Genomic DNA, 21,038 nt, shown 5'->3' on the forward strand with positions numbered 1-21,038 from the left:
TGTACCAGATTTGCGCAGCTCTCACTAGTTCCTAAATTAATAAAGGAAATCTAATTTGTTTTTTGAATTATGTTAACTGATTTGGCATTGGTTGAGAATAAGAGTGATAGCGCTGGCTTACAAACAGAGACAGTATATAGTGAGACTCCTAGCAGTTAGGGACTGATTTCAGGGCAGAATTGCAATCAACAGGATATGTTACATTGCGAAAGGTGGATAAAGCGAAAAACGGTGATTGTTGGACAGAAGGTGCTTTACTTGAATGCAGGCAATATACAGAAAAATGTAGTTGAACTTGAGGCAAAGTTACGCTGTGACAGGTATGGCGTTGTATGTATCACTAACCGTGATTCAAACAATCTTACAGCTGGCAGCTGTACATCCAACGATACATATTGTATCGAAATAGGTAGAGGGGATGGCGTTGCGCTATTGATACAAAATGACCTGAGATCATTCGAAAGAGGAAGCAGAGTGGAGGATGTATTCAAACGGCAAGATGACACAACCGTGGGTAAGGAGAGAATTCGAAGCCAACACAAATGCGAAAGAGACGGCATATAATAGAGAAAAACAGCGGGAAGTTAGAGTGTTAGGATGCGATTGAAAACCAATTGAAAGTAACTGAAAATGTCATGAAGGCCACTTACAATATTAAGGCGGATAGCAGAAACTTCTTTAGATACTTCAGGTTTAAAATAAATGAAATTGAATTTTGGACGATATTGGACCGCTGGAGGTTGATGCTGCAGAGATACCAATGGGAACCAAGGAAATGGCGGACGAAGTGAATAAGTATTTTCCATCATTCTACACTGTGGGGGACACAAGCAACGTGTCGGAAGTTCCAGAGTGTCAGGGTTTAGAAGTGTGTGAACCTGCGATTACGAAGGAGACATACCTTGGGAAACGGAAAGGTCTGATGGTAGACAAGCCACCTGGAGCAGATGGTGTTCTGCCCAGTGTTTTAAAGGAGGTTGCCCAAGAGACTGTGGATACACAAGTAATGATAGTTCAAGAATTATGCTCATATATCAAGTTCTACAATCTTATAAAACCTCTGTCTCTTTCCCCTTACCATGAAAAAGAGTTATTTAGATCGAGCCCAGCCAGTTCGGATTCGAAACAACACGTCCACCCTGATCTCTATCAGCACAGATGCACCACACGCTCTGTGCTTAGACGGCAATTCTACTCGCGTTATACATGTGACTGTGTGGCTAAGCACAGTACCAAAGCCAGATTCTAGTTTGCTGACAACAGCAATGTCGTATTCCGAATCAAACGTGGTGACGAATCAGCATGTCGGAGGGAGACTGAAAACCTGGCTCCGAGCTGCCATCACTACAAGCTCCGACTCAATGCCTGAAAGACCAAGAAGTTGATTATTGACTTCAGTCGGAACAAACTGGAGTTCCAAGAGTTAGTCGGAATCGAAGGCTCAGAGGTGGATAGGATCATCAACTTTACATTCCCCGCTGTTATTGTTTCGGAGGACTCGCCCTGATTTTAACAAGTCAATACTATTTTGAAGAAAGCATGGCAGCGCTTCCACTTCCCCAGCGGTTGGCGGAGATTCCGTATGGCATCGAAAACTTTAACGAGCAACTAGAAATTTGTAGTGGAGAGTGCACTGAATTGCTGCATCCCAGCCAGCTATTGAAACTCCAATGCCCTTGAACGGAAAATCCTTCAAGAAGTAGTGGACACTGCCAAGTTCATCAGAGTCGCTCCGCACCTTTGGGTACTTCTTTTCGAATCTTTGCCGCAGGACCGCGGCATCCGTCATCAGGGAACCTCTGGCATCCAGGACATAAACTCATTTCTATGCTGCCAGGAGGACGAAGGTACAGGAGCCTCATGACTCAAACCAGCAGTTTCAGGAACAGTTGTTACCCCACAACATCTCCTTATGGTGTTGTAGCGTCTTTGAAAGTGAGTTCGTAGATAATGAAACCGGTACAGAGTTGAGGTGCTTTCCGTTATCTGGATAGTTGCACAGCAGTAACTGTTCCTGAATCATCTCGAGCTGCGCTTTCTGCCCGATGGTAGAAGATAGTAAGGAAAATAGCTGTCATAAGGTGGGCGTTGGGAGTGTACCGAAAAGCAAGACACAGACACTAAACTACCAGGAACAGGACTAGGCGTGAGTAGGAAGCAAGGAAAGTGGGGAAGAAAGGACACTGGACATGACACCGGCCCTGGACGAGACAAGGACTCCGGGCTTGGGCTAGGACCTCACTCGGATAGGGAACCAGTACATGGAACTGGGACTCCGAGCCAGAGACTGGACGAGGACCCAGAACCTGGGTCTTGACTCGGACTCGGATCCCAGAACCACGCGAGGATATGACGAGGACGAGGAGAGGCAACAGGACTGGACGTGAGACTCATGGACAGGCCAGGTCAACCCCAGCACAGGACGTAGGAACCCCTGCACCGTGTCGGGCGAGGTACTCCGGAGCTGGGCCAGGCACATGAGAAGACGAGAACACAACGCTGTGGCTAGGACAGGACAAGGACCTTCGACGTGAGTAGGACTGGACGAGACCCGGAATCCTTGACTTGGTCGAGGGAGAGACAGCAACATGGAACACTGAGCTGGGACCCCTCCTTGCATACAGGACGTAGGGCCGGGGCACATTAAACATGACGAGACATTTCCCAACGCTCCAAGTGGCAAAACGGCCTGACCTACCTAGCGAAGGCATGGGCACGGAGAGACCGTTCTCAGCGCTAGGTAGCACCAAAACGGCCGGAACTACTCAGCGAAGGCATGGACACAGACAGACAGTTCCAAACAGGGCCAGGCTCCAGGCACAGGCAAGGCGAGGCAAGACTCCAAGCCGAGGCAGAGCGAGGCGAGGCTCCAGGCCGAGGTAGGACGGGGTAAAACAAAGGGATGCGGACAAGGAGTTTGGACAGGAACAATTCAGCAGCCAGAGGCTGAATCCTGAAGCTATTTATGAGGACAGCTCAAACAAGAATCAGCTGCCTCAACAGAAACTGGGAAATCCCGGAAAACCTGGATAAGGAATTTGGACCAGTCCGCAAACCGGAATGCAGATTTCTTGGACCGGATCATGGCAATATCAGGGGAAACATTCGTTGTTCGGCTGTGTGGCGAACCAGATAGCGAGGTTTGGGCGTTAATTTCCATAAGGAATGCCGTGGAACAGAGCTCTGAAAAACCTCTGGTGGGTTATGTGATAACCAGTTCCACATAGCTGACCATCAGAATGCTGGCACTGAATGGGGGCAGGAAGCATGCAGTCACAAGACATTTAAGTTGGCTACTCAGGCTGAGGGAAAGGGGAAAAATGTACTGGTCATATCGCAAATAACGGGAAAAGAGTAAGAATGCATTCTATTCAACAATGAATTTCAATAGAATCGGCTGATTTAGCTACCATTCGCTGGTATGGTCATAGTATTGAATATATTTTGATTGTGAGGGGTCATATCCAATAGCCTTAAAAACGATTACTATGCCTGAATGTACCGAAGTAGTTTGTATTGCAGCAGGCTACAGAGTTAAGATCAAAATTATAAAGCCGAAGTTAGTTTTTTTTTCTTGATTGAAGAGGCACTGAAAGCAGGTCTGGGAAATTGAGAGGAAACATTTAAACAAAGTGTTTGTATGAGTGGCGACAGCACTAGAGCGTTCAACTTATGGTGTTGCGTTAATGCTGCATAAATTGAGTTATTCGAAGTGTGTATGACGATAGTAATGTCATAATCTATAGAGAGTAGACCAGTGATGCACTCTTCCGATCGGAATGGCGCCTACGTGCAACACTCCTTCAGTCGATTAACTCGATAGAGAATAAAACTATATACTTCAATTCTTTTCTGTCTTTTACATTTGGTTTTCGTCTTGAATATAAATCTGGGACTGTAGGTGCCTGTGATTTGCAGTTGGAAATCATTTAAAATCATTACAGCGTTCTGCAGTCTTTTAGAGGATTCCAGAGTCAGGGACAGCTTGCGGGAACGTCGTGGCGAGAAGGCTGCGGCTGGAGCGCTAGCCGATGTTCGACTGAATTTCGACGATTGTTGGCTTCCTTTGTTGGCTGATTAAACTGCCGAGTGAGATTGTAACATTCAGGCAACATGGAAGGAAAGCGCTCTGCAACGGAGAGGGGAGACTGCCTTTGATCGCCAGGACATCGCTCTGCTACCGGAGAGGGGAGACTGCCTTTTCATCGCTGGCAGGTTCGCTCGCTGCCCGAGAGTGAAAGTCCTGTTGCGGTGCCGGAGAATATCACTCAGGCTTTCAGCGCTGTGGCTATGAAATTGGAGTCTGGCCTTTTATTCAGTCCTATAAATAAACATTCTGTGTATTTCGCCCGATCTTTCTGGTTTTTGGTTTCTGTCCAGGGGAGGCGTATGTGGGGGTCGATGCCCCTTTTCCGTTTTTGTTCGCCTTTTTCTTGTGAGGGCAGAAGTGATTTGGGGGTTGACGATTGTGCTGCCGTTCTTCTCTTTCTTGGTTTCGTTGCTATCTGGGGAAGAATAATTTCAGAGTTGTACACTTTGATGATAAATTAACCTTTGAACCTTTGAGAGTTAGCTGAATCTGCATAGAAGGCAACGTTTGGATGACGGAACTAAAAAGCATCTTAAGAGAAAACGTCGTTCCCAACAATTTTACATCCAGTATTGTTGGGAAACCACCAAGCTGTCACGACTTTGTCGAAGGATTCGGAGGCTGGGGTGTCTCAATGACACGGAGAGCTATGGCGGCCGGAGTGCCGTCCTTCTGGTTTGGCTCCGTGTCGCGTCACCTATGTCAACCATGTTAACCGGAGTAAGAGTGGTTCACCGTTCTTCCTGGATTTGGCTTCAGCTGATGAACAACCCTGACTGTTCTAAAAACTGTTATGAAAAACAGCAATGATGAATCCTTCTATATCTGTGTGCGACGGTGTGCACAGACATAGATGGAGGCCCGTCATCGCTGCACTTGCGACGCAATGAGCAGTTAATCAGTAGGTATTGTGGAAAAACAGAACTTTGGCGACACTCAGCGGTATTAGATAAACACTGTGAGAGACAGGTGAATGAAGTATGACAGAAGTCTTCGTGAAATGATTCCAGGTGATTTGATTTATTCTTTGATCTTAGTAAAGTAGATGCATGCAATGATTCCGTTCATACGATACATAGTTCCCATTTATGAAATCAACATAAACTAGGCAAGTGATACGTATTAAGTTGTGATAAAATTACAAAATATAAACGTCTGCCGTTAATGGCTGCCAGAACCGAACAAATACAGCACAAATCTTCTAGGTTAGCGGACATCGAGTGACTTTACGTTTCATTTTAACCTCTCCGCTTTTTAGTTATATATAATCGAATAAACATGTTGCTTTGAAAACAATGGGATTGAAGGCTGGTGAAGTTTCGCAACTCTGCAACAGAAATTGTTCGATATAAAGTAGAAGTAGCCGCTGCAATGAGACAATAATGTTACAGCCTCTTGCAACATTTTGCACAAGTTTGCAAAATAAAAATAAGCTCTCAGATGGAGTCATTACGGTCATTTGCAGCCCGAGAGAAAATGGTGAATCCAGAGTCCCAGTGTGAAAGTAAGAAACCTTCGCCGTGCGAAATGACAGAACAGTATTGAGTGGCACAGGAATCTACTTCGGCTTGAATATAAACGTTTTGTGCTGGTCAGATTCCATTATTTGCCTGTTGAGTCAAGTTATTTCAATTATCTTGGCCATGATTTCATTATATATGCCTAAAACAACTTCAGCCGTCTTTTGATATGTTTAACTAATGCATATACACTGTAGATATTTCAATATTTCAAACCTATTCACACTTTGAAGAATCGAGATTCTTTGTGAACTGCGTTAAGTTCCTGAAAACACACCTGTGAATCCATTACATTGTCACTGTTGCTTCGGAGTTGTCGGCGGATCTGCTAGCCGCTGTAATATATCTGTCTGTTAAAGCAAACAATAGAATTAAACCGATTGGTACCGTGAAACAGCAGGCAGGCTTTCCACACTGGTAAATTAATCTGCGCTGCTTATACAGCGCCATGGAAAATGCCAATGATCTCAAAATGATCTACAGAAAAGTAAAATGGAACACACCTTAAACAATTTACTATGCCCGCAGTCACTACCACTATAATCGTCGCCCTGTCTGTGCAATATATGACTACAAATTGCATACATTGAATAAGTTGATAGCCCCCGTCAGCCGCACAGTGCAGTCCATGACTGTGAGCCGAAGCACAAATAGCGCAGCGCAAATTAGAGTCATGGGCAAAAGGCTAGATGAATCATAAAGATTATTGATCGGCTCGAGTATCACGAAAATGGAATCCCCCATTAAAACAGATGTTGTGATTGACACCAGGGAATGCATTTGGAGAGTCCACATTTTCCACGACAGCGGCATTAATCAATTCATTTAAAATATAACCCTGCAGATACAAAAAAATCACATCAGCAACTCTTTATTACTTGGGATAATAGAGGAATCAAGTTAACTGTCTTGATGGTTAAACGGGCTTCTAACTTCACGCCCCTCGCTACACAGATTTATGGTATACTTATGAGACCTACTGATGATTGAGAATTTTATGTGACCTCATAACGAAACATAGAATTCAACTTTCATTATATCTAGAAAGTCAGCCATACAATGTGACCAGATGTTTCATAAATTTCTTCATCTCTTCCCTCAATTCTGCTGGGAATTCTTTCAAGAATCCCTAGATTCTGGATTGTTCCAATAGAATAAAAAATTGAAAATATTTTTCCATTCTTCAAAAAGCGAGGGAAAGGCAGAATAATGGAAAATATAGGACATTTAGTCTGGTCTCAGTGGTTGGGAATCCATTTTACGGGATGTGGTATCAGAATACTTGGAGTTACTTGAAGAAATAGGCCCTAATCAGCAATGATCCCTCAAGGGAACATCATGCCTGATAGATATGTTGGAATTCTTTGAAGAAATAACAAGTTGGATAGACAAAGATGTTTTGTACTTGGATTTTCATAAGTCCTCTGACAAGGTGCCACGCACGACTTTGCTGAACTAGTTAAGCGCCCGTGTCTTTACTGGAAAGATACCGGCATGCATAAACCAGTGATTGTTTGGCGAGAAGCAAAGAGTGGGAATAAAGGGAGCCATCTTTGCCTGGCTGCCGTTTCCTGATGATGGTCCACATGGGTCAGCGTTGCGATCGCTTCTTTTTACGTTGTATGTCAATGATTTAGCGACGGAATTGATGACATTGTTGCAAAGTTTGCGGACGTTTACGGAGCAGGGCACAGGTAATTGGGTTATCGTCAGACAAGGGATGGGAAAGGGCAGGCAGAGCAGGGTTCCTCTGTGGCCATTCCCCTCAACAACAATGTACCGATTTCAATACTGCTGGGGGCGAACACTTACCTGGGACAAGCTGTGGCAGCCGGATCTCTGGCACTGAGTCTGTTTCTGCAGTGCAGAAGGGAGGGTAGAAGAAGAGGAGAACAGTAATGATAGGGGACTTGTTAGTTAGAGGTACAGACAAGAGGTTCTGTGGTCGAGACAGAGACTCCGGGATGGTTTTTGCCTCCAGGGTGCCCGGGCCAGAGATGTCACTGATCGCATCCACAACATTCTGAAGTGGGAGGGTAAACAGCCAGATGTCAAGGCACACATCAGTACCAATGACGTAGGATGAGAGTGAGGAGGTCTTGAAGAATGAGTATAGAGAGCTTGGTGGGAAGTTAAAAAACAGGACCTAGAGGGTAGAAATCTTAGGATTGCTACCTGTGCCACATGCCAGGGAGGGCAAGTATAGGACGCTCTTGAGGATGAACACGTGGCTGAGGAACTGGTGTAGCAGGCAGGGTTTCAGATTTTTGTATCATCCGGACTTCTTCTGGGGCAGGTGAGACCTGTACAAGGGAGACGGGTTACACCTGAACTATAGGGGGACCAATATCATTGCAGGATTGGTAGTGTTATTGGGAAGGGTTAGACTAGATTAGCAGGGGGGTGGGAACCAGAGTGCCAGAGCAGATAGTGGGGCGGGGGTGAAAATGAATGATGCAAAAAGTTCATGCAAAGTCAGAAATAGAAGGGTTGCGTATGCTGGTAATAATCTTCTGAGGTTTGTGTATTTCAGTGAGAGGTGTATTGTGGGGAAGGCAGATGAGTTGAGGGCGTGGATTAACCCATGAAAGAATGATATTATAGCCAGCAGTGAAACAGGACTGGTCGCTTAATGTTCCAGGGTTCCGATGTTTCAGACGTGACAGAGGGATGAAGGTTCCGATGTTTCAGAGGCATGAGGGATGAAGGGTGGTGGGGGGGCTGGCATTGCTAGTCAGAGAAAATGATACAGCAGTGCCCAGGAAGGGCAGATTAGAGGAAACACGAGTGAATCTGCAGATGCTGGAAATAAATAAAAACTCAAAATGCTGGCAGGACTCAGCAGGCCAGACAGCATCTATGGGAGGAGTTAGTGACAACGTTTCGGGCCGAAACCCTTCATCAGGAGTGAAGTAACATGTGCTGGACGAGGGGGCGATAAGATGTGGGGGTGGGGAGGGATGAAGTAGATAGCTGGGATGTGATAGCCTGGAGGGAGATGGGCTGGGGGAAAGTGCAGCGTTATGAGAAATAAAAAAGAAAGAAAGGTAGGGCTGGGGGAGATTATAGTGGGGGAAGGAGAGAGAAAAACTAGACTAAAATTACAGATAGGAATGGGGTAAGGGGGGCAGGGGTATCAACGGAGGTCTGTGAGGTAAATTTCTCCGCCAGTCACAGTGGATGTTCAAGCGTGTCCAGTGGACCTATGATACAGTCAATTCGATCAATCTGTGAATGAGACTTACATCACGTGGTTCATTGTCCAAGATTACGATATAAACGATTCATTTTAAATGTAATTCTGAAGACGTAATGCTAATATTGGCAGCAGTTTATTATTTAGGACACTTGAGGAAAGCCAATTGGCTGCCATTGCTGGAAAATCAGGCTTCCAAACTTCAAGCACCCGCCAATGCAACTTTACGTTATATTTATCAGACCTACAAATTTTCCGTGTACTCAGAACAAAATATACAATTCAACTTCTGATTATCGACAGAGTCGGCCATTCAATGTGACCAGATGATTCACTCCTTTCTTCATCTCTTCCCTGAATTTCCTCTGGGACAGTGTGTAGATACACGTGTTGGTGCAGGTGCAGAGAAATTGCATCATGAACCCAAACTCCTGCATGACAAACGACGTCGAATTAAGATATCTGTCTGTATAACGGTAATTTTGAGCCTGCCAGATCATAGCAGTGACTATAAAGGGGATCCACAATAAAATGAAATTGGCTGAGAAAGCGAACAGTAAAATCATTGACTTTCTCCGGTTCTCCACCTCTGAATCCTTCTTATTGTCATTGCTGCCCCGGAGACCTCGGCGGGCTCTGTTTGCAGCTAAAATGTGACTGACTGTTAAAGCATTGAACAACAGAATTAAACCAATTGGCAATAAAGGTGTAGTAATAGTATTAAACATCTGGTAAGCCTTCCACACTGGTGAAGTAAAGTAATCTGCTCTGCCAGTACATCGCCATGGAAATTTATTATTAATCGTGGAATGATCCACTGAAAAGTAAAATGGAGAGCACCAAAGGCAACTCCCCATGCCCACAATCACCACCACTGTCGTCGCTGTCCTCTTGGTGCAAAATCGTTCCCGCAGCTTTTGGCTACAAATTGCAATACATCGATCAAATGTGAAAGACACTGTCAGCCAGACAGAACAGTCCATGGCTGCGAGCCTCAAGACAACTGACGAAGCACAAATCGGACTGATGAACAAAAATCTCGCAAAAACATAAATATGATTGATCCGCTCTAATACAACGCCAATGATAACAGTCAATAAATCAGCTGATGCCATCGCCACCAGGTAACGGGTGATGCATTTGGAGAGTCCGCATTTTCCACGACAAAGGATCACAATAACCATCAAATTAACTGGAACGAAGAACATAAGAGTTGGCTTCAAGCGCACAAAAGCAGATCAATTTTACTGGATTAACATAAAATTGTTTACTAACTGAAAGGAAATTATTTTTCTGATTTCAGGAAGGATCTGAGTAAAAGTTAAGTCGGCAAATCTCCAGCAGTTTGCAATGGGATTCCACAGTCCACAGCATATTTAAAAGCAGGCTGCTGATCAACGCGGCCAGCTCGTATGGGTCCAGCTTTGTCGCTGATAAAGCTGAAGGGAGCATTGAGAGTGGGAATATAATGGGCCCAGATAGACCGATTCTTCTGACGTAGCACGTGGGAGTCTAAGAACGTGTAGAATTAAAATTAAAAAGAGAGAAGAAAAAACAAGCCCAGAAAAGGAAAACGAACGGTCATATTTTCTTCGGTTGCAATTAAAAATATATTAAAACAATTGTGTTGAAAACGAAACCTCACCTGTTGCATTCCGGTGCACCAGAACTACGGAAGGTCGGGCAAGGTAAATCGCTGGAACCACATCAATAGATCAGGAGCTTAGGAACTTAGGACCATTAATGGCGCCTTTGCTTGCATCTTTGGAAACACCTCTATCTCCATATTTAATATCTTTATATTCCCTTTTAAGGGTTCTTTTGAAGACCTTGACCTGGAGTTACACGCTGACAACGGTTCTTTGCGTGAATGGGACCCGCTGTCGGGGATTCACGACTGGCCGCTATTCGGCTGGCCAAGGGCTCGGCCTGAAAGCTCAGCTTGTCTTCAGAGGGCCGAGATCTCATGGCTCTGGTGACGGGCGGATCGAGAGCCGGTGTCCGGGCAAATTGATGAGTCGTGGGCGATAGAAGATCTAAGGCTCAGTGCTCAGAGACCCGAGATCTTTGGGCACAGAACTCGGCAGAAAACAACGATACGGACTTTTAACATGGTAAACCAGCGAGTTGTTTGTGAAACGGAGACACCTCTTTCTCCGATATTAGGGGGAGGGAGAGTCTGTGGAATGTCGAATACTGGGTGAACAACTGGTCTTCGGAGCACTGAAAGTCTGTGACTTTGCTGTTGTCTGTTCACGCTTGAGGGTGCCGAGGCTTTTTTTTTGCCGGTGGGGGATCTTTGCTTGCTGCCATTTAAGGAGGGGAGCTGCGTGGGGGTGGGACTTCGGGGGTTTAACATTTTGAGGAAAACTCCTCTGTTTTCGTGCATGGTTGCGAAGAAAAACCATTTCATGATGTATATTGCATACATTTTACTGACCCGAGATGTACCTTTGAAAGCTTAGAATATCAGTGCTAACTCAGTTGCTGCAGTTAAAAAGTTACACACATCCTCCAGTCAGTTACTTACGAGGGATACCAACAGCAGTCAGTACAGGATAATAAACACTCTCTATGTAGTAAATTGCTGGATATCCCATTTCCGTGTGAAGTGACGATCAGGTTAAAAAGCTTCTCCTGCCGAAATTTACTGATGATTGAACTGAAAGCTTTTTAAAAGGAGAGGATTCCGCAATCTCCAAATTAATCTTACCAGCTTATTAGTCACATCAGAGACAGCCCAGTGAACAAACAATTAACGTGAGCTATTTCTATCCATTGTGTCACAGCGCTGCCTCCTACCAATCGGCCAATGCTGTAACCACGTCTGTAAATTTCCTGTAATGCCATGGGCTCTTAACATGGTAGGCAGATTCATGTGCGGCACCTTGTCAAAGGCCTTCTGAATATGCAACATCCCCTGCATCCCCTTTACCTATCCTACTTGTAGTCTCCTCAAATAATTCAAACAGGCAGGAGTTTCCCTGAACGAAACTGACTTTGTACTATCATTTTCAGTGTCACCAATTCTCCATCACTTCATCCTAAGCAATTAACTCTAACATCTCCCAGCCACTGAGTTCAGGCTGACTGCTCCATAGTTTCGTTTTCGCTGCCTTCCTCCTTTCTTAAAGAGTGGAGTAACATTTTCAATTTACCAGTCCTTTGGCACCATTGCAGAATTCAATGAGAGTAGCCAATTTTCCAAATGGAGAGAAAATTCAAAAGGTGCAGGTATAAAACGAACTGGGAGTCCTTGTGCAGGCAACCCCTGACCCCGTCCCTTTTGTCCCCCGAGAACTGTTATTCGCAGGTTAAGTCGCTGGTGAGGAAGTAAACACAATGTCAGTAATCACTGCAAGAGGACGAGAATATAAAATCAAGGATGCCATTTTGAAAGCACCAGTGACATCTCACTTGGATTATTGTGAGTAGCCTTGGCTCCCTTTTGTTAGAACGGATATGTTGACACTAGAAATGGTTCAAAGGTGGCTCACGAAAATGATTTCAGAATTCAGCGGCCTGTCATATGAAGAACGTTTGATGGCTCTGGCCCTGATATCACAGGGATTCAGATGAATAATGGTTGACCTCATTGTAATCTATCTAATGTTGAAAGGCCTCGGTAGAGTGCATGTTAGGAGAGTCCACGACCAGCGGACACAGTCTCAGGATAAAAGGGCGTCCCATCGGAACGGACATGCAGAGGAATTTCCTTAGTCAGAAATCGGAATTTGTGGAATTGGTTCCAACAGGTGTCTGTAGAGGCCAAGTACTTTGATATACGCAAGGCCGCGGTTGAGAGATTCTTGACTGGTCATGGCATGAAGGATTACAGGGGTAAGACAGGAGGTTGGGCCTATGCGGGAAGACGGATTAACCATGGTGAAATGGTGGAGCAGATGTGATGAGCCAAATCGCCGAATTCTGCTCATATATCATGTCGTAAAGACGGATGGAAGTGGAAAACACTCGGACCCTTCCCCCTACAGAAATGAAAAAGACTCATTTTATCGATCCGTCAGTTCGGATACGCAACAACATCTCCACGATCTCTATTTGAGCTGATGCACGACATCGCTGCGAGTTTAGCCCTCGGGTCTACTCGAGTTACCTTTGTGAGTGTGTGGCTGAAGTTTACTGAGAACTACTGTCGTAGGCCGAATCAATGGTGGTGGTCATTCAGCATGGTGGTGGGAGATTGAAAATCAGAATCAGAATCAGATTTATTATTATGATAAAAAATTACGTGAAATTAACTTAGCAACAGCAGATCAATGCAATAGAGAATCCAGCAGAGAAAAGTAATAATAATAATAATAATAATAATAATAATAATAATAATAATAAGAAGAAGAAGAAGAAGAAGAAGAAGAAGAAGAAGAAGAAGAAGAAGAAGAAGAAGAAGAAGAAGAAGAAGAAGAAGAAGAAGAAGAAAAATTACAATAATAAATAAACAAGTAAATCATTCCCGTCTATGGAATAGAATTTAAAAAACGTGCAAAAACAGAAATACTGTAAATTAAAATAAGTGATGTAGTGTCCAAAGATTCTATGTCAATTTAGGAATCAGATGGCAGAGGGGAAGAAGCTGTACCTGAATCACACCTTCAGGCACCTGTACCTCCTACCTGATGGTAACAGTGTGAAAAGGGCAGCCCTGGGTGCTGGAGGTCCTTAACAAATGGACTTTTCTGAAGACATTGCTCCCTAAAGATGCCATGGGCATTTTGTAGGCTAGTACCCAATACGGAGCTGACTCGATTTATAACCTTTTGCAGCATCTTTAGGTCGTGTGCAGTAACCCCTCCATACTAGACAGTGATGCATCCTATCAGAATGCTTTCCATGGCACAACTATAGAAGGTTTTGAGTGTATTTCTTGGCATGCCTAATCTCTTTAAACTCCGAATAAAGTATAGCTACTATCTTGCCTTCTTTATGACTACATTGATATGTTGGGGCCAGGTTAGATCGTCAGAGATCTTGACAGCCAGAAACTCGAAGCTGCTCACTCTGTCCACTTCTGATCCCTCTATGTCCCTTCCTCTTACCCTTCCTGAAGTCCACAATCAGCTCCTTCGACTTTCAGACGCTGTGTGCCAGGTAGCTGATGCGGCACCATTCCACCAGTTTGCTTATCTCACCACCTCTCGTTACCTCACGCCCTCTCGTCACCACCTGAAATTCTGCCAACAATGAACGTTTGGACTTGTTGCGCCCTTGAAAGTGAGTTCGTAGATTACGTGATCTGTACAGAGTTGAGGTGCCTGACCCTATTCTCCCTGATAATATTCCTGAAGATCGTACAGCAATACCTGTCCCCGAATCTGCTCGAGCGGTAGTGACGGATGCTGCACCTTCTACTCGATGGCAAAGCGAGAAGTCAACAAGAGTAAAATACACTGAGAAATGTTCGTTGCTGGGAAGTGTGGCGAATCCGGATCGCAGGATTTGGGCGGTTATTTCTAACTGGAATGCAACGCACGGAAGTGACTTTGCTTCACGTAGCTCACTTTCAAAATGCTGGCAGAGACTGACGACATGTAAATCGGCCAATCAGGCTGAAGGAAAAGTGAGAAATGTAGTGGAAATATCGGAAGTATTGACAAAAGTCTAAACGTTTCTTCTATTGAACAATATATTTTAACAGACTAGGATAATTTGTCTACCATTTCTTTGCCATTGAAACAGCTCCACATTTGGCTTGATTGTGCGGAGTCAGATCCAGTTGCCGTAGAAACGATTACCATTGTTGAGCATTTAGAAGAATGTACCGATGAATTTTCTCTTTTTGGAGGCTAAAGAGTTCAAGTAAAGATTTGAAAACATAAGTTATTTTTCTTGATTTATGAGGCAGCGAAAACGGTTCAGCTGAAGTGAGTGGAAAAATTTAAACAGAAAGACTTAAGTCCGTTAGAGTGGCAACAGCTTTGTTGCGTTCTATTTACAGTCTGACTGTGTTGAGTGAATATAACATAAATTGGGAAAATCAAAGTCTGTGTGACGTAATAATCTATAGCCGGTGCATCCGGTCGGGATGGCGACTGCGTGCAACACTCCTTTGGAATAGTTCATGAACCCATATCTTTCATTTCTTTCATATTTTTTACGTTTGCTTTTCGTCTGGAATGTGACTCTGGAACTATAACAGTTGCACGTTGGAGATGGTTGGGGGGTTGCAGAGCTCTGCAGTCCCTGATTCCGAGAGACAGTAACATCGTGCGGGAACGTCGCGAAGAGATGGCTGCGGCGCGCGGCGCGAGCTGATATTAGATTGAACTTCGTATTAAGCTTTCAATGCTCGTCGGTTAAAGCGTCGAGGGAGATTGAAACATCGAAGCGAATGCGGAAGGTTAGCTACGGCTGCCTGCCTTTTGGTCGCTGGTCAGATTGTTCTGGTTCGGAGAGGGAAGACTGCCTTTTGATCGTCGGTCAGCGCTCTGCCGCCGGATCGGGGAAATGTTCGTCACTGATGGAATCGGTGGTATCCCGAGAGGGAAAGGTCTGTCGCTGTGCCCGGAGGAAGTGAACCAGGTTTTCTGTGTTTTGGATATAGACTTGGAGTATCGGCCTTTCCGTCACTTTTATAGTTTTTAATGTTGTGTATTTTACAAGCGACCCGTTTCTTTATTTTGTGTGCGGCAGACAAACCGGTATTTGGGCGGTTGCTTGCAACAGGAGTGCCATGGATACAGTTCACTGAAAGGCCTTTGGTCCATTCTGTGACAACCTGATTCATGTAGCTCACCATGAAAATGCTGGCGGCGATTAAGGGCAACAAGCATGCATTCAGAACACTTTTATATTGGCCACTCAGGTTGTGGGAAAAGTGAGGAAGGTAGTGGAAATATCGGAATTTATGACAAGAGGATCAGCGTATTCTATGGAACAATGAATTTAAACAGAATTGGAAAATTTAGCTCCCAACAGCTGGATTTATAACAGCTACACAGTAGTGAAGGTGTTTTGATTGCGAAGGGTCAGTCGAGCCCCTGGTAATGATTACCATACGACAGCAATTGGAAGAGTGTATAGATGTATTTTCTGGTGCAGCAGTCAGAGGTGTTAAGGTCCATATTACAAATCAAAAGTTGTTTATTTTCACTGAGGGGACACGGAAAGCAGGACTGGGGAAACGAGAGGAACCATACAAACGTAAAGGCATCCATTTATATGAGTCTAGGGGATATAAAGTGGCGAGAGCATTGGTGAGTTATAACTATAGTCTAACGGTGTTGCGTTAATGTAGCACAAAGTGGGTAATTAGACGCCTGTGTGACGATGGTGATGTAAGATCAAAAGGGAGCATACCGTGGAGGAGGAATATTGAATCGCCTATTTCAAAAACATTTTAAGAGAAATCGAGATGCCAAACTATTGTATATCTGGTGTTACCGGTGCCAAGCAGTATGGGTCCTAATGCCCTTCCCTTGGACAACAGCGGTGGCGTGGAGAGGGGAGACTTGCAGCTCAGGCAACTGCCTGTCTTCCGTAAAAACAAATCTTGCCCAGGCTTGCGCCCTGGAAACTTTCCAAGGCACAAATCCATGGTCTATCCAGTCTAACGGAAGCCTACACACATCTAGTGTTGCGGAAACATCCTTTTACCTTGTCGTTGTGGTTGGAGGCTTAGGTGCCTCAATGACTCGGGCAGTTTTGTTGGATTGATTCAGGACATTGTGCTTTGACCACTGATAGGGTTAACCATGCAGAACAGTCAAAGGTCGAGACCAGACAAAGATGGGCCCACCGGTCCCGTAGGCTCGGGAGTTCGGCTGACAGGTAACAATCGTGACTGAATAATGTGGTTAACAGCGACTGGTTAACCGTGACAATGTTATAGAAGCGGGTATTAGGAATTCTTCTCAATATTTGTGCCACGGTATGGACAGAGCGATATGGAGGACCTCGCTGCTACGCCAGCGGTGTAACGCAGTAAGTCAGTCGGTGATACGGTTTATTCTCTGATCTCAGTAAAATAGTTTGGGAAGGCGATATAATGATTGCGTATGAATTTGAAAGATATACAGTTGAGATTTAAACAATTAGAATAACATAGCTAAATAATACGTCTTAAAAAAGAAAAGAAGTTGTCCGGTAGTGGCTGTGAGAACAGGGCAAATATTCTACAATGTTGCAATGTTAAATATTCTAAGTTAACGCACCACATGTACCTTTACGTTGCATGTTAACCTCCTTTTTAAGTTAAATATCCCTGAATAATAATGTTGCCAAAAAAGAAATAGAAATGTCGGCCGGAGAACTTTCTCAATTCAGCAATAGATATTGTTCAATAAAAAGTAAAAGAAGGTGGTGAAGTGAGATAAAAATGTTATAGCTGCTTGCAAAAGCTTCCACAAATTTGAAACGGGAAAATAAGCGATAAGATGGACTCATTAAGGTCATTTGCAGTCTGAGAAGAAATGTTAAAAATGGAGTCCCAGTTTCACACGAAGAGACCACACATGTTCGTGCTAAACATTATGCAGTATAAAGCGGCAGGGTGTAATACTTCCACCTGAACATAAACTGCTTCTTGTCGGTTTCATTACATGACTGTTGTAATGACCGTTTATTCCTATTATATTCGCCAAGATTTCCTACTTCATAAGGGACTCAGAAATGGAATAAGATCAACGTGTTTCACGAAGCAAAGAGCATCATGTATTGATAAAAAAAAACCTTGTTTTCACTGCCAAGTTATTTTTAATCAAAGCAAGAAACTCTGGACATTCTGTCAGGGAAAGTACTGGAACACATTGACACTGTGAAGGAACCCTGAATCATTATGAACATCCTTAACCTCTCGGAAACATGTGTACAAATTGGACGGTTGCTTGATATTGGAAAACACACACACACACAATGCTGAAGGAACTCAGTAGGACAGGCGGTATCACTGAAAAGAAGACAGTCGTAGGTTTGGGCCGAGACCCTCCTGTAGGAGTCCCTTTATATAGATGCTGCCTGGCCTGATGAGTTCCTCCAGCATTTTGTGTGTGTTGCTTGAATTTCCAGCATCTGCTTCGATTCACTTCTTCATGATCTTGGACATGTAGCTTGCCTTTGTCCCAGCGAACCTTCGTAGAATGAAACCATATCGATTAGATAAATCATTCGATCACCCGAACTATAGAGCGATGTTGCATTTTGAGGGTGACGTCGAGGTTACATTTTTGAGACATTAAGATTGCAAGTTAAGACAATTTACTTGTCAAACCAGGGTTTCTACATTTTTCAGGGAATGGAGTGTTTCTTCAGTTCTGGAACCTGGATAACGGAGATCCGATTCTCATATCCGGACTACCAGAGGGCACACGCTAGGGTTCAGTGGATGGATGGTCAGTCAATTAGTATATAATTCTACCAATGTAACAATCACACCAGCATCACCCTGTTCGTTGGCCAAGAATCCGGTAATAATCCAATGATTTAAATGTAATTCTGACAATGTAAATATCACATCAGCAACTCTTTCTTCATTGGCATATTTGAGGAAATTAAGATTGTTGCTGTTGTTTGAAAACGAGCTTCTAAGGCACAGGCACCTGGCTACGGAGATCTTTGACAGAGTTATCAGATCCGCTGGTGATTGTGGAACATGTATGTGACCTCATAACAACACATTCAATGGAACTTAAGTTTTACCTACGAAGTCGTCCATTCAGTGTGACCAATTGTTTCACTGCTGTCTTCATCTCTTCCCTGAATTTCCGCTGGGACAGTGTGTAGATACACGTGTTGGTGCAGGTGCAGAGAAATTGCAACATGAACCCAAATTCTTGCAGGATAAACGACGGAGAATTGAGATACCTGTCTGTATAAAAGTAATTTTGAGCCTGCCAGGTCATAATGGAGACTATAAAGGGGACCCACAATAGAATGAAATTGGCTGACAGAGCGAACAGCAAAATCATTGACTTTCTCCTGTTCTCCACCTCGGAATCCTTCTTATTGTCATTGCTGCTCCGGAGTCCTCGGCGGACTCTGTTTGCAGCAATAATATGTCTGACTGTTAACGCATTGAACAATAAAATTAAACCGATTGGCAGTAAAGTGGTAATGATGCAATAATACAGCTGGTAAGCTTTCCACACTGGTGAAGTAAAGTAATCTGCCCTCGCAATACAGCGCCATGGAACGTTGTTAATAATCGCGAAAGGATCTACTGAAAAGTAAAATGGAACACACCTTAAACAAGTCCCTATGCCCACAATCGCTACCACTATAGCGGCTGTCCTATCGGTACAAAATCGTTCACGCAGCTTTTGAGTACAAATTGCAATACATCGATCAAACGTGAAAACCACCGTCAGCCAAACAGAACAGTCCATGACTGCGAGCCGAAGCACAAGCGTCACAGCGCAAGATGGAGAGATGAGCAAAATGCTGGCAAAAACATAAATATTATTGATCCGCTCGAATATAACGCCAATGATAACACCCAGTAAATCAGCTGTTGCCATCGCCACCAGGTAACGGGTGATGCATTTGGAGAGTCCGCATTTTCCACGACAAAGGATAACAATCGCCATTAAATTAATTACGAGGAAGAAGTTAAGAGTTAGTTTCGAGAGCACAAATTCAGAATTTTTTACAGACGGAAGGGAAACTATCCTTCTGATTCCATCCCTGTATGAACTGAGTTCGACTCACGAAGTATTTATACAGTTCGTCTTGGTTTGCACTCAGATGGCTGAGGTCAAGTGGGTATCGGAGTAACAGATGAGTCGGCAAATTTCCAGCAGTATACAATGGGATTCCGCAGTCCAGTGTATCTGAACAGCGGGTTGCTGATCGCTGTAGCAGTCTCTGATAACTCCAGCATCGTAGCAGATGAAACTGAATGGAACATTCATAGTGGGAATATAGTGGGCCTCGACAGACTGTTTCCTCTGATGTAACACATGTTAAACTAGGAACCTGCAGGATTAAAATTAAGACCAGAGAAATGTCTAAAAGTGAAAACTGGACAGGCATAATTTCTTTGGTTATTGCTGCAATATGGTGTAAAAGAACTATGGTCCCGGGAGTAGAACGCAGGTCGATGTGAGTAGGCTGAGACTTAGAAGGATAAAAACCATTAATGGTTTGGAAGGTCGGGCAACGGAAAATGCTGGAACAAGATCAGATATTGCAGTTCACAAAATATAAATAACAGCAAAGAAAGAACTCTACGGCCTGAGTGAAAAAAAAAGCATATGCTTCAAACCTGATTAGATCGAAATCCCTCGTTAAATACACTTAGTAAATGCACAGTGCAAAGCATTTTACGACGAATATTGCACAGAGAGCGCATTTACTTACTGGGGACACCAATCGCAGTCAGTACAGGATAATAGACACTCTCTATGTAGTAGATTGCTGGAAATTCCATTTTCAGTGTGCCGTGACGCGCAGTTTATTCTTTTCCTATTACCGAAAACTGCTGTTGGCAGCTTTCAACGCATTTATAAAGGAGATGATGCGACAATCCCCTGACTAAACTTATCTGCTCATTAGTTACATCAGAGACAGCCCAGTGAGCAAATAATTAATGTGAGCTATTTCTAGACATTGTGCCGCAGCGTAATGAAAATCGTTCATCAAGAAAATCACAACAGTATATATATTTATATATATTTATTATTGTTTACGCTTTAAAAAGAGAACGTTAGACATTCCTTCTCTAAGACACAAGATTTGTTGCTTATTTTTACTTATTTAGTTGCTTAGACTTATAAAGGAAATTTAATTCACTTATAATATTATGTTGACTAGTTTTGAGGTGGTTGAGAATAAGAGTGATAGTACTGAGCATGAGGTATTTGGTTTCCAAACAAAGGCAGTGTATAGTGAGATTTCCAGCAAGGAGAGACGGATGATACGGCAAAATGGCAGTCAACAGGATGAAGTGCAATGTAAGTGGTGGACAAAGTCGAAACCAGGGAATGCAGGAGTGAAGGAGCTTTGTTTGAATGTACGAAAGAAGGTAGTTGAACTTGAGGCACAGTAACGCATTGACAGGTATGAAGTTGTGTGTGTCACTAAACCGCAACTGAAAGAAAATTGTAGCTGAGAGCTTAACGTCCACGTTGTATCGAATGTATAGGCGGAAGGAGGACGTGGCGCGATTGATAAAAAATGAAATAAAATCCTTACAAAGAGGTGACATAGGTTTGTAAGGTGTTGATTCGTGGCGGGTAGAGCGTAGGAAATGCAAGGGCAAGAAGTGTGATATACTGACCGC

This window comes from Hypanus sabinus, chromosome 24 (genome assembly GCF_030144855.1).
Source record: "Hypanus sabinus isolate sHypSab1 chromosome 24, sHypSab1.hap1, whole genome shotgun sequence".
NCBI classification, from domain to species: domain Eukaryota; kingdom Metazoa; phylum Chordata; class Chondrichthyes; order Myliobatiformes; family Dasyatidae; genus Hypanus; species Hypanus sabinus.